Below are 15369 nucleotides of genomic sequence, written 5' to 3' on the forward strand. Positions count from 1 at the left end.
CATTCTGCGTTCAACCAAGGAATGTGTTATCCTTTCCCTTTGTATTGTGTTTTACCTATTGCTGAATGAGCGGAGAGAATTATAGCATTGGTAAATGTTGCAATATCGTCATTAATATTAGAAAAAAAAATGATTGTTTTTATTACTTTATTTTAAATTAAAAGTCCAGTAATGAAATTGTTGAATACAGTTTTCTATAATAACTAATTTATTATTATTGTATATATTTTTCTAGGCAGTCCCGGTACGTATATTTTTGTTTTAAATTATTAATATTTTATTCTGTTTGAGATTTAAATATTGTAATTGTATTTATTATTTCATAAATTAGCTTTAATGTGAAACAGTAACTTTCTGGCCTGTTTCATTGAAAGTGAATGACAACGCTCTGGTTAATGATATCACTTTCTCTGTTTATTTTCACATAAATATTTATAATTATATACAGTGAACGGGACAGATTCGCTAACGCGGCAGCCAGGCTTGAGAGCGGGCAGCCGGATACAACGAATTGTCACGACGAGCTGGAAAGCTCTGTCCTATACATAGTTTAGGGTCATATATACATTCAACATACAATCAGGGTATGGGGCCGACCACGGGTAGTGTCCAGCTATGAAGCGACTGCTATCATGAATCTGACATGGGAAGGCAAGCTCTCAAAAGTGGCCGTGGGTGAATTTGGGAGAACAACCGTGTATTGCGTTGCCTGTGGTCCGTGTGAGGAACGTGGACCGTCTGATAACTTTATCCAGCCCGTTAATTGTGGCGTCGTTTCGTACGGAAAGGGTGAGGCGATGCCCGTATGGGTTGCTCACGGCCCGTACGAGAAATGTTCGTTCGGGGTTCTCGCAGACGTTGCTTCGGACTGGGGCTGGTCGTCGTGTCGCTTCGGTGTTCCTTCTTTTCTTCTTTTCTCCGTACTGACTGAAGATATGTTTCGGTGGAAGAGATTATGTTGATTGAAGAAAAAAGGTGAATATGGTCGGAAAACGATCGGTATATAACCCCTGCGCCGAACCAACTAGTAAACTATCGTGTGTGCCGCCGTGATGATTGTGTTTCCCGTTGGTACGGATCTGGGTGCTGCTAACTAGGTTTTTCGGTTATAGTCATGGGGAGGGTCTCATTATATTAGTTCTGATCTACCCTATCCGTGGCAGTATTTGTAAAGTTGTTAGCGTAGTTGAAGAAACTTATATTTTGTAAAACAGCTCTGACTACTGTGATTTATTGTATGGCGTGTTCTGATTGGCTGATATTGTGTTTTAGTGAATGATGTAATGTCACAAATGTCAATTTAATTTATAGATAAATATATACTAAATACCATAAGTTAGGTTAGGTTTTAACTGTGAATACCGTGTACCTAACCTAACCAAATGAACGTGTCATCGCAGATGTTATTTCTTCGATTAATCATCGTTTGCGAGCAAGTGTTTTTTGATCAATTGGCACGTAATAAAATCGAAGATCAGAAACATTACAGTTCCTACAAGATTATGTTGTTCGTAAAGTATTTTTTATAACGCCAGCATCGAAAGTTTAGTTTTCCATAACGCTTAAAGCGTTGAAAAGCGACATTTTTCTGTCTACCGGGTGGTAAAGTCCATAGAACCCCAATGTGATCGGTGGTAAAGTGGAAATTCCAAAAAGCACTCGGCCCTTATGACACGACGCACGAACAACTCAAATAATAATATCAGCACAGCTCTAATAGCTGAAGCTCGTACAAAAGTAATCAATATAAGTATAAAATTACGTACGGCCCTTGTGGCACGACAGAACAATAGTGAATATATATATAGCCCTTATGGCTTAACAGAATAGAAAAACAATTGGTACAAATTAATCTGCGGCCCTTATGACCAAACAGATATAATACGTTGCAAATTTACAATAACAATCATTATTAATATAAAAATATAATAATAAAATAACTCACAAGGTGTCGGTGCACTGCTGGCCAGCCGCTGCGTAAAAATACAATAAAAAAACACACACAACAAGATACAGTGATACAAGTTACAATTACTATAATAATAATAGCTCTTCTGGCACTTGCGGCAATAAAAAAAAGGAAATTACAGCAAGATTTACCACTATTGTGGAAAAAGAATATACAATATTGTATTTCGGCACTGATCGGTGTTGACGCGGCAACGTTTTATACGAGAGCGAGTGTCACGGCGGCCGTGTTAATTAATATTCACGTAGCCGGTGCGGCGGCATACGATAACGGCATATCTCAATATAACATAATTCACACCGGACAGAAATAAAAACATACAAAAATAAAACAATAATTACAACGGTGATTATGTGTGTGCGTGTGTGTGTGTGTGTGTGTGTGTGACCAGCTGTCCTCCGCGACCGGTTTGCTTATATTTTTATTGTAATTCAGCGTTAACAAGTTTATTAACCTGATTGTAACTTAAGGTTGTTATACCAAAATAAAATAATATTTCTTTCATTAAATTGTTTTCGTAGAATAGTATGGTTGTTGAATTGTCTTTCTATCTATTTGCGCGATCGATGAATTTAGAGGTGGCACGACAAAAAAAAAAAAAAATAGTAGGTACTTATTTATATGTGTGGTTCGTGGGTTGGAAGGCAACTTATTTCAATTGCGGGTTACGAGTGCTTCACCTATACCTTTCAAATGTGAAGCATATTAAAATAAATGCCAGCATTATTTTTAACAATACTCGATAATATGAACGTAGAAATTTAATAATTATTATTGTCATACTATATAATATTATGAATGTTCACATAATATCGTACGTAATTAATATTTTATACTGTTTTACTATTAGTACAGGTAGAGAAAACCAAAGACGAACACCACAAACATTTCAAATTTAATATAATTTATTTACTAATGATTAATTGTTAATTATGTATATTTTCTACAGAATCCATTAGTAAGTATACTGTATGTTTATTGTCTTTTTTCTAATTTCCCTTCCGCTGGAATGATTAGATGATAAATCCAAAATTAGCCAGGACATATACACTGTTGGTAGTTCTTTCAGACTTGTTTAATCTTTATCACTGCATTTTATATGATTAAAATTACTAATAATTTAACTCGATTTTGACTAAAATATATCATAGGTTAATTTTTTTCTAAAGTGATTAATAACTACAGAAATTCAATTGGTTATTATTTATTACCTACATAACCAATTTGTATATCTTATTTTGAGAAAAATTTATATACTAAAAAAATGTATCTAAGTCAAATGGATAATATAAAATAATTTTTTAAATATCAATTTTCTTGTGAAGTAAATTACGATCTAGTTTATGTTAGAAAAATAATAATTAAAAAAATATAATATGTAGGTATTTAAAAATGTTCTTTTTTTAAAAATATTGATTAGAAAAAAAGTTATTTCATTTGTCAGATATACGTGGGGCACCCTGTAGGTACAGTATTAGAATAGGTATCTTATTTCCATATCCTAATTCTCACTATTTACTTCAATAATTAAATGAAATTGTATACAAAATATATGTTGCTTGAAATGTTTATCTACGGACACTTTACAATCTTTACATAGTAATGACTTAACTCTCTGTTTTTCCATTAATGCGAACTAAAAATTTTAAAATCAAACATTTAGAAAATGAAAATTGTTTTATAATTACCTAGTATATCTTATAATCTTTTTTCATCCAAGAGTTGTATCAACAACTTACTGTTTCTCATATAAGATTTTCAAAGTTTGGAACACTATCATCATTGATTTTGAAGTCATAGCTAGTGTTCCTCTTGAAATCTGATGGGACCATTACAACGCTAATCTTAAATATTACAATAATCATATTTTTATATTGAAAATTCGTAAGATTAATACACATAATAATATTCACTATAATTTATAACAAATGGCATTTTTGTTAAAATATAAACCAAAAATTTCCAAACTTTTTACTTTAACACGGCTGTGGTATTCACAATATATTCATGGCAAATGTCTATGCCATGAATAGCGTTAAATTTATTTTTTCTTATTATTATTATTTTTTTTATCAAATATTATTATTTAAAACAAAAAATACATTTAAATGCTAGCGGCACACTTAGAAAATAATTGAGGCACACCAGTGTGCAGTGGTACATTGGTTGACAACTAATGTTATAAATGCATTATATAATAATATGTGTATGTCTTTCTGAAGAAAATATATTTTCATTTTTATGTCTAACAATTTTCTATAGTTTATAAGGTTCCACCTTGAAAATTATTAGCATCATATCTCGTATTAAGAAAAGTAATTCTGTTATACTATTCGAGATCATGTTTATAATTATTACTAGGTATTGTACGTATCCAGATAACGTTGTGACTTTTACGTCCGTCAAGTTGGCACCGCCACTTTCTCCAAACAACTCAAAATTGGTATCAAAATTTTGCTACGAATTTGCTACATTTTGCTATGCTATTTTTAGAATTTGCTACTATTTGGTTTTTCCGGAAATCCGGAAACAAACATGCCAGTGCTATCTTGACGTAGCACCGGCGCTTTCTCCAAACAACTCAAAACGGGTATCAAAATTTTGCTACGAATTTGCTACATTTTGCTACGCTATTTTTAGAATTTGCTACAATTTGGTTTTTCCAGAATCCCGGAAAATCGAAAATTTCCCAGCACCGGCACTTTCTCCAAACAACTCAAAATTGGTATCAAAATTTTGCTACAAATTTGCTACATTTTGCTACGCTATTTTTAGAATTTGCTACAATTTGGTTTTCCCAGAATCCCGGAAAATCGAAAATTTCCCAGCACCGGCACTTTCTCCAAACAACTCAAAATTTGTATCAAAATTTTGCTACGAATTTGCTACATTTTGCTACGCTATTTTTAGAATTTGCTACTATTTGGTTTTTCCGGAAATCCGGAAACAGACATGCCGATGCTATCTTGACGTAGTTCCGGCACTTTCTCCAAACAACTCAAAATTGGTATCCACATTTTGCTATGAATTTGCTACATTTTGCTACGCTGTTTTTGGAATTTGCTACCTCCTGGTTTTCCCGGAATCCCGGAAAACAGAAAATTTCCCAGCACCGGCACTTTGACCAAATACCATGATATAATAGGTATTAACATTTTTTATTTTCATAGATTATTGTTCCATTCATGTGCTATAATGCGTTTCACAACTAATGAAATATATAAAATTCAGAACTTTCTTCTGCGTTGGAAGTATAGAATCTTGAAATACTTTTAGCGCCAGCACTTATTATACATTTTTATAGCCTATAGCACGGGGTATGAACAACAAAAAATTAAATTGAATTTAAATAGATGTTATCAACATTTTAAATTTTCAAATTAAACATATTCCAGTCAATATATGTTTAAACCTATTTTCAACATGTTAATATTATAGTACTGGACAATCGTTGTCTAAGTATAGTATATATTATAAATAAATGAACTGTAGAAAATCATTTTAGTTTTACCATTTATTTGACTCAATAAAGAATATAGTAATAATAATAAGTAACCGGATTGTTTAGCAAATAATTAATATCAATCAAAAACTTTAATCATACAAAAGCTTAAATGGGCATCAAAAGGTATAATAGTTGTACGAATTCAATAATAATTTTAACGAAATATACAAAACATATCATAAAACAAAATATATACAAAAATTAATAAACTGAAATATAAGTACTTTAAATTTATTTCAATTATTATCATCTATTCTCCAAATTAATATAATTTTACTTTTATTTTACTCTTTTACATAAAATAAAATATGGGGTTGAACTTCAATTTTTTCGGTGTTTTTATATGTTGTTATTTTGTTTACCAAGTCGTCGTGAATATTCCACAGGCCATCTTTTAACATCAAAGTGCCGGTGCTGGGAAATTTTCTGTTTTCTGGGATTCTGGGAAAACCAAATTGTAGCAAATTCTAAAAATAGCGTAGCAAAATGTAGCAAATTCGTAGCAAAATTTTGATACCAATTTTGAGTTGTTTGGAGAAAGTGCCGGTGCTGGGAAATTTTCGATTTTCCGGGATTCTGGAAAAACCAAATTGTAGCTAATTCTAAAAATAGCGTAGCAAAATGTAGCAAATTCGTAGCAAAATTTTGATACCTGTTTTGAGTTGTTTGGAGAAAGTGCCGGTGCCAACTTGACGGACGTGTGACTTTTTTGAAATACTAGTATTTATTTATTTGTTTAATTAAATTTCACAATACTATTTAATAAAATAAAAAATTATAAATTTAATCAGTAAAAGTTTAGAAAACATCTGCAACAATTGAAATACTTTTCCCCAAATATCTAGAGTCGTTACAGCATAGTATGCTTGTAATCTATTTATGAAAAATATTATGTATCTTCATAGTTAGAAATTAATTTAACGTTATCATTTACAGCCACGAACCGTATGTATTTTTTTTTTTTTATTTGAAGAAGGAACTTTGTTATGTTTTTTAAATTAAATTAATCATTAACAATGTTAGATTTTGACAGGAGCGTGGATGTGTTAACGATATAATCTTTTTTGAGACAGTAAACTAATTGTATTTGTCACATTGTGATTTAATAAAAAATAAATAGACAGGCAGGTAATGAAAAGAATTAACAATCTGTATAAATAACTACGTACCTATTTTTGGCTGGAGAGTAGGTACTGCAGAGATGGAAGGTGAGCTGTAAGGCTCCTTACATTCCATTGCGATTTATTGAAATTAAAAATAGAATTTATTTTATATTTGTGGGCGGATTGCATAATTATTTAATTAATTATTTGTGTATAAATTGTTTAGATGATAGGTGTGTTAGTTAGACAATTGTAATTATTGAACAAGAGAATTATCAATAGGAGGGAAGATAAAGAAGATTCGATTTGGTTCTGATGGGAGGAGGGAGAAAACGAAGAAAATCACGAAAGGGAATTAATAAGAGTTTCGGATATTAGAATGATAGTGTACCTAAGCGAAATCGTTTTAAACACTATCTTTTAAGTGAGATTGGTTAATGGTTGGATTATTGAAATAACTCCCATCAGGAGGAGAATAATATTGTGTAACTGGTAAAGTAATATATCCTTTAGATTGCGGAGTACTATGTTTATGTTTATTTTTTTTAGAGTTGAAAAAGTGACGATATTCTTTTAGCTGGGAAAATTATATTTGTTAAGATGGGGTTAAACCCCAACATTTTAGAAGTTGGAGGTTGGTTGTTTACAATGTCACCACAACAGTGGCTGCACCGTGCACTGCTACGGCAGTATTTTTGTATGTGTCCAAACCGTAGACAACGGTTACATTGAACAGGGGAACGAATACTGGGCTTAACATCGAATAACATGTTGAATAGCGAGATGACAGGTGGGATTTTGGTTAGGTTAGGTTAAAACAGTAGTATTTATTCATTTGTTTAATTAAATTTCACAATACTATTACATAAAATAAAAAATTATAACTTGTAACGTCACAACATTTTAGGCCTTCATTAATATTAGCATTAGAAATTGAACACACTTTTCCCCAAAATAATATTATTATCATACCTATCGGTCTGCGACCATTACTTTAATGGTACTCCTATTATTACAATAGCGCGTTGCGATTAAGACGAACAATAGTCATGTTATATAATCACTGTCCCCCAACCCTTCTTCAATGTAGTGTCCGGTGACCTGCCTCAGCAGCTGTGGTTATGTGCGCCGTCAGCGATACGGTCGCGTCCACCGGTACAGGCTGACAAGTCGTCTGAAGCCCATTAATATTGTAAATCCCCGCAAAAAGAGACACTGCATATGTCCCACTCCATCAAAGATTCGACAACGGTCACTGACAAGCCGAGCCGTCCGCCGACGTCTCGATATTCTTTTCACGACCACTGACTCTTGTGCACGTCCCACTGGTCAAGTCTGCCGATCCGTCCGTCAACGTCAAAAACCACGCGGTCAACATTTGGTGTTCCTGACGTTCCTGTGTCTTTTCTATTTTTGTTGATGTTCACCGACGCTATGATGGGCTAAGTCTACGATCTGGGGCCGTGGAAGGCCCGGCGGCTAATATCCACAACCGTTTTCCACGTAACCAGTGCAGATGGGCATGTCGATCTCGACTATAAGGTGTATCGACGGCCCACGAGGCCAGCTCATCAAAGCCACCGGTTGCCAACATCTCAAGCCACCAGCAGTCGTCAAGTATTACTTTACCTCCAACCTTCCCCTGTTTTTCATTTTGATTATGTATCACCATTGTTTCTTTTTTTTACACTCCGGTTCTTCTAAAAGGTGCCCCGGTATAATCAAGTAATATTTTTCCCCTCAACATTCCCCCTTTTTTCATTTTGATTATGTATCACTATCACTTCTTTTTTACTCATATGCACCGTTTTTCCTAAGAGGTGCCCGGTAACCGTCATGCGGAGCCGTGGGTCTTTTCCTTTAATACATATAAATGTATAATATGTCATACCGACGTATGACTTACCATTCCGTGCTCGGTGACCGCTTGTCCGTAGCATTATTATTCGTATTTTTCTCTATTACTTTTCTTATGATTTTGCCATGTGCCAAAATTATATTATTAATTACTTCCCCTGTTTGGTGAACATTTCCACGTGCAAAATTTATATTATATTTAAAATGTAATTGCCATGTGCATTATGATATTATTAATTTTTTTGTATTATTTGTTATGGATATTTAGTGCCCGGTGTAAAATAAATCTTACAATTACCTTTAATATTCTAATATTGTTATTTAAAATATTTCTTTTCCCCTTTTTTAAATCTTTGGTTTTCATTAACCACTGCGTGTAACAAAAACCTATAAATTCCACCGACCTGACTCTCGAGCCAACACGCGGTGCGGTTTATAGGTCATGTGGTCAGTGTTCCACTGACCACATGGGTGGAAAGTAAGTTCCTAAAAAGACCGAAATCTCACAAACTTTAATCAGTAAAAGTTTAGAAATCATCTGCAACAATCGAAATACTTTTTCCTCAAATATCTAGAGTCATTATATTTATCATAGTATGCTTGTAATCTATTTATAAAAATTTTATGTATCTATACATAATAGAAATTGATTTAACGTTATAATTTACAGTCATGAGTCGTACGTATTGTTTTTATTTATGTAAAGAAGGAACTTATATTTTTTAAATGAAATTCATCATTAACAATGTTAGATTTTGACAGGAGCGTATATGTGATAATGATATAATCTGTTCTGAAGGGAGGAGGGGGAAAACGAAGAAAATATTGAAAGGTAGTTAATAAGAGATTCGGATATTAGAGAGATAGGGTATGTACCTAAGCGAAATCGTTTTAAACACTATCTTTTAAGTGAGATTGGTTAATGGTTGGATTATTTAAATAAGTCTGATTAGGAGGAGAATATTATTGTGTAACTGGTAAAGTAGTAAATCCTTTAGATTGTGGAGGATTATGTTTATGTTTATTTTTTTTTGGAGTTAAAAAAGTGATGATTGTCATTTAGGCTGGGAAAATGATCCTTGTTAAGAGGGGGTTAAACTCCAAAATTTTAGAAGTTGGAGGTTGGTTGTTTAAAATGGTGAGGTAGCTTGCAAAAAGACATACCGGATCAGTGGATTGGGTGGAAGGACATATATCGAACGTGTGCTTAGCTTCGCAACAGTGGCTGCACTGTGCACTGCTACGGCAGTATTTTTGTGTGTGTCCAAACCGTAGACAACGGTTACATTGAACAGGGGAACGAATACTGGGCTTAACATCGAATAACATGTTGAATAGCGAGATGACAGGTGTGATTTTGGTTAGGTTAGGTAAAACAGTACCTAGTATTTATTCATTTGTTTAATTAAATTTCACAATACTATTACATAAAATAAAAAATTATAACTTGTAACGTCACAACATTTTAGGCCTTCATTAATATTAGCATTAGTCATTGAACACACTTTTCCCCAAAATAATATTATTATCATACCTATCGGTCTGCGACCATTACTTTAATGGTACTCCTATTATTACAATAGCGCGTTGCGATTAAGACGAACAATAGTCATGTTAGATAATCACTGTCCCCCAACCCTTCTTCAATGTAGTGTCCGGTGAATAACATGTTGAATAGCGAGATGACAGACGGCATTTTGGTTAGGATAATATTATAGACGAGGTTTTGTCGGCGGAAAAAACGAATTTGTTGATGACTATTACGGGAGACACGTCATCGTCTGAAACGGATTCAGATTCTGATCAGTTATTTAAAATGTACCTTAATTTTTGAAATTAATTGTTTAAATATAATATATTAGTTACTTTTGTATATATGAATTTGTATTTATTTATTAGTTTTGATTTCCTATTTCAATTACATGTGTTGGAATATTTGGTTTGATAATAATATTATGTGACTTAGGCATAGTGTCTAGTGTAAAACAATAAGGTAAATGTACAAAAAAAATGGTAAATAAAAAAGAATATACATTATACATTTATAACATAATACTATTATGTAATAATTATTACGATCTTGTTAGTTGTTTTTATGATCATCTGTAAACACGGCGGCAGCAGTCGATGGCGACTGGTGACGGCAGCCGTCGACAACTGGCGACCAATCACATCGCGGCCGATACTCGCCAGGGGGTTTGACGGTTGCCGACGGCTCAGTTGCATGCGCGAATGTGGGAATTCTTATTCAGAATAGAGTATAGAAGTTGGAGGTTGGTTGTTTACAATGTCAGAATAGTTATGTAGTCATGTATCGAACGTGTGCTTAGCTTCAGCACAGCGAATGCACCGTCCTACGGCAGTATTTTTGTGTGTGTCCAAATCGTAGATAACGGTTACATTGAACGGGGGAACGAATACTGGGCTTAAGTTCAAATAACATGTTGTATTGTTGTATAGCGAGATGACAAGCGGAATTTTTGATAGGTTAGCTTAAAACACTAGTATTTATATATTTGTTTGCTTAAATTGCACAATACTATTTAAAAAAATAAAAAATAATAACTTTAACCAGTAAAAGTTTAGAAAAAATCTGCAACAATCGAAATACTTTTTGCCCAAATATCTTGAGTCATTATATTAATCATAGTATTCTCGTAATCTATTTATGAAAAATATTATGTATCTTCATAGTTAGAAATTAATTGAGCGTTATCATTTACAGTCACTAAGGGTACGTTTTTTTAAATTTTTTTTATGTAAAGAAGGAACTTTGTTATGTTTTTTTAATTAAATTTATCATTAACAATTATTTAGGTGTTAACGATATAATCTGTTTTGAAACCCTATAAAACTAATTTTATTGTATTTGTCACATTGTGATTTAATAAAAAATAAATAGATAGGCAGGTAACGAAAAAATGCTTCGGCAGTATTTTTCCGTATGTCCAAACCGTAGACAACGGTTACATTGAACGGAGGAACGAATACTGGGCTTAACTTCGAATGACATGTTGTATAGCAAGACGACAGGCGGAGTTTTGGTTAGGTTAGGGTAAAACAGTAGTATTTATTTATTTGTTTGTTTAAATTGCACCATAAATGTTAGATTCTGAGTGGAGTGATGAATGTGTTGATTTGACAATTTTTTTTTTTCGTGTGTCTGTATACACGACAAGTTGTCGAAATTATACTTCCATTTCCCAATCGAAAAGTTTATCTATTGTTGGTGCATTGAGGAGGTCAAATTTAATTCCTAGTAGTTTTAAAAAGTATAGGGAAAAACAGAAAAATATTAAGTCATAATTTCGAGTTTTTCTTTTATAAATAAAAAAATTTAAATGCAAACTTAAACTGAAAAAGCTTCAAAATGTAGTACTAAGCTCCTAATATATTGTTACAATGGCAGTTAAAAGATATAAAAAATACTTAGGTACAATTTGAGAATACCAGGTTCCCCATAAGTTTACATACATAATTGTAGTTTGAAAACATTAAAAATACATATGAACGTTTATTTTTTATAACCATTTAAAGTTCAAATTTTGACAAAATGCATTTAATTGAAGACTTATACATTTGTTATTCATAAATGATGTATGAAACGTTTAAATGTATAGCTAAGGATTGAAATTTTAAAACAAGGTTCGACGTAAGTAATTAATCCTGCTGCAAAAGAAATCTGGTGTGGGGAGAGTCGTCTGTGTCGCGCAGTCGTATCCCGTGGTGGCGGTTGATAAAAGTGTAGAATGGATCGCAACGGTGCGCGGTGTCTGTACGATGTACTGGCTGCCGTTGCGTACCGTGTCAACTTATAAAGGATAGGTACTATAAAATGTATATTGATTAAAATTTATAATTTACAAATAGTAATAGTATATCATAATATTATTGTTATTAACTTGTATTCAATACAAACTAACTGTAAGTCTATAGACTGAAGTGAATGGGCCTGTAGTATAAATAAGAAATAGGGATCATATTAATCTAAATAAACTGAAAATGTCATTGTGTATAGTAAACAATTACCATATTTTAAGTTGGTATCTGTGAAAAAAATATTTAAGAATAATATTAATTGTTAAAAAAAAAAGCAACATATATAGTGTTACAAGTCAGTTGACCGTAGCCTTGTACTAGTCGTACTTGTAGAGTTTGAATTTAAGTTAGATACTTTTAAATAAACAAACAAGCACTAATAACACTAATATTGTATCAGTAGTTTTTATTAATTGAACATATACATATAATAGACACGTTCCATTCCCAACTACCTTCAATTATCATTATTCGTATCACATTAACAAAAGTGCTTTATTGAAGTTTCGGGATTGTACTTTGTTTATACTAATTTCTTACGTAATACTAAATGTGTTACAATTACTATATTTCACAATTGTTTAATAACTACTACATCCGTTCCTATTACGAATATTATTAATACTTAATCATAACAATAGTTAAATGAAATAATTTAGTAACCATAGGAAGTGTCATAATTGGATGGCAAGAATAATGTTCCTGTCAATTTTATTGTACTCTTAGCATATCTTCTAAAAGTATATAATGATACAGATTGTACCTATATATTACTAGAAAACATTTTTTTTTTTTTTAAAGTGGGAAAGTGGGCTTCACTCTGCCGTATACCTAGTATAGAGATATAGAGTAGGTACTAGGTAGGTCACTATAATGGATGTGTTAAATTTGAATGAGATGGCACTATGACAGGTATCATTGTATACGAAAAACGATTCTGAACGGAGATGATTTGTCAGTCTAAGATATATTACGAGTGTATTACCTGTATTTAAATTATAATATATTTTTATACACTCACAAAATGTTTTTTATATTGACCAAAGAGTTTTTTTTTTTTTTAATTATTTAAAGAAAAACTTATGGAGAAACTTGTGTTGGGTTTTTTAACCTCATGTATAAATCACAACAATTTTATGAATTTCACTTCATAATTCCATGCAAATTTTCGCGATTTTGACACATTTCATAAACATTTAAGCTTTGAATGCTTATAAACAAAAAATGTGGCTAATGATCTTTGTTTTTTTTTTTTACTACGATAAGTAAAACCTATAATAAACATTGTATTAAATAGTAAAGAGTTTTTGGGTAGCCAATTTTATTTTTAAAAAAAAAGCGGGTAAGTGGGTACCGCTCTGCTAAACATTAGGGGGTGGGGTGGACCTCTGACTAAGGTAGGTTAAATTTGAATGCAATGATAGGTATCATTGTATACGAAAAACAATTCTGAACGGAGATGATTTATCAGTCTAGGATATATTATATTTAAATATTGTCATAATATATTCTATTTTGGAACAAATATTTTATTTTTCAATTAGGACGCAATTTGCATAAGGCATGGTTAATCAACTTTTCTAAAAACATTGCATGTACTTATCATAATTCATAATACCTTATATTATCATAAATATACATATAACATATACCTGGTTTGAGGATAAATCGTTATAGTTACGTGATTTCATAAAAATTTAAAACTCAAACGCTCAAAACATTTTTCCTATAATGACACTTCAAATTTTCTGTATAGTTATTTTAAGCAAAACTTATGGAAAACTTAGTGTTGAATTTTTTAACCTTATAAATATAAATACAAACAATTTTATGAATTTTGAACTACAAAATAATTTGCAAATATTCGTGGTTTTGACGAATTGTTGTCAATATTTGAATTTTGAACTTCAAGTGCTAATAAAAACAAATTGTGCCTTTGTATTCTTATAATTTTTTAATCACTATAAGAATAACTTATGAGGAACCTTGTATTAAATTTTCAAGTATTTTGATTGGGCCAGAAAAATTGAAAATTTCAGTTGTCTAAAAATATCTCAAAAAAAAGTCAAAATATTTTGAAAATTAAATCATGTAAAGAAAATGCTGATCTAAATAACTGGTAAAATTTTAAAGTATCTACGACTTATACTTTTTGAATAATAACAAATATTTAAAATCATTTGAGGATAAATCGTTATCGTTACGCTATTTCGTAAAAATTTAAGATTCAAACGCACAAATTTGTCCTATAGTGATGCTTCGAGTTTTTTCTATAGCTGCTTGAAGGAAAACTTATGGAAAACTTAGTGTTGTATTTTAAACATGCGTTTTCGACAGATTTCGTAAAAATTTGAACTATAAACGCTCATAAAAAAAAATTGTGACAAAGGATTTTTAATTTTTTTTAGCTACAATAAGAACAACTCATAAGAAACCTCGTATTAAATGTTCAAGTTTTTTTCAGTTGTCTATAAATAACTCAAAAGAGTCAAAAAAATTTGAAAATTAAACAGTATATAGATAACACTAACATAAACATTTGGTGAAAATTTCAAGTATTTACAGTGATTAGTTTTTGAATTACAACCATATAAAAAAATCGATTTGGTTGAAAACTGGTTTTGCGTAAAAATTTTGTCAATTTTTATTTGTTTTTCTTGATTTTTTTTTAAACTGTTGGAAAATTTTTATTTTGACCTCTATAATGCACCAAGGATATTCACTTTTATATCGGAAACCACCCCCAAAGTTTGAAATTGAAGCATTATTTCGACTAGTTATGCTGTACACAGACACAAAAAAAAACACACATCATTGTAAAATCAATACATTCATCATTCCATTCAGAATCTAAAAAACTTATATAAAACGATAATTTCAATTGTCTATAAATTGAAATTTTAATCGTAAATAGATAATGCAGATATAATGATTTGGTGATAATTTCAAGTATTTACAATAATTCGTATTTGAGTTACAGCAAAATAAAAAAAAAATCGATTTTGTCGAAAACTGATTATGTTTAAAAAATTCCCGTTTTTTCGTATTTTAAAAGTTCAAACGATTTTTCTATCCTAATTATTAAGTTTTGAAATTTATATTGTACCGAAAAACTT

The sequence above is a fragment of the Diuraphis noxia genome, unplaced genomic scaffold (genome assembly GCF_037042655.1).
Source record: "Diuraphis noxia isolate RWA-SAM2 unplaced genomic scaffold, SU_Dnox_SAM2 contig0003, whole genome shotgun sequence".
Classification (NCBI taxonomy): domain Eukaryota; kingdom Metazoa; phylum Arthropoda; class Insecta; order Hemiptera; family Aphididae; genus Diuraphis; species Diuraphis noxia.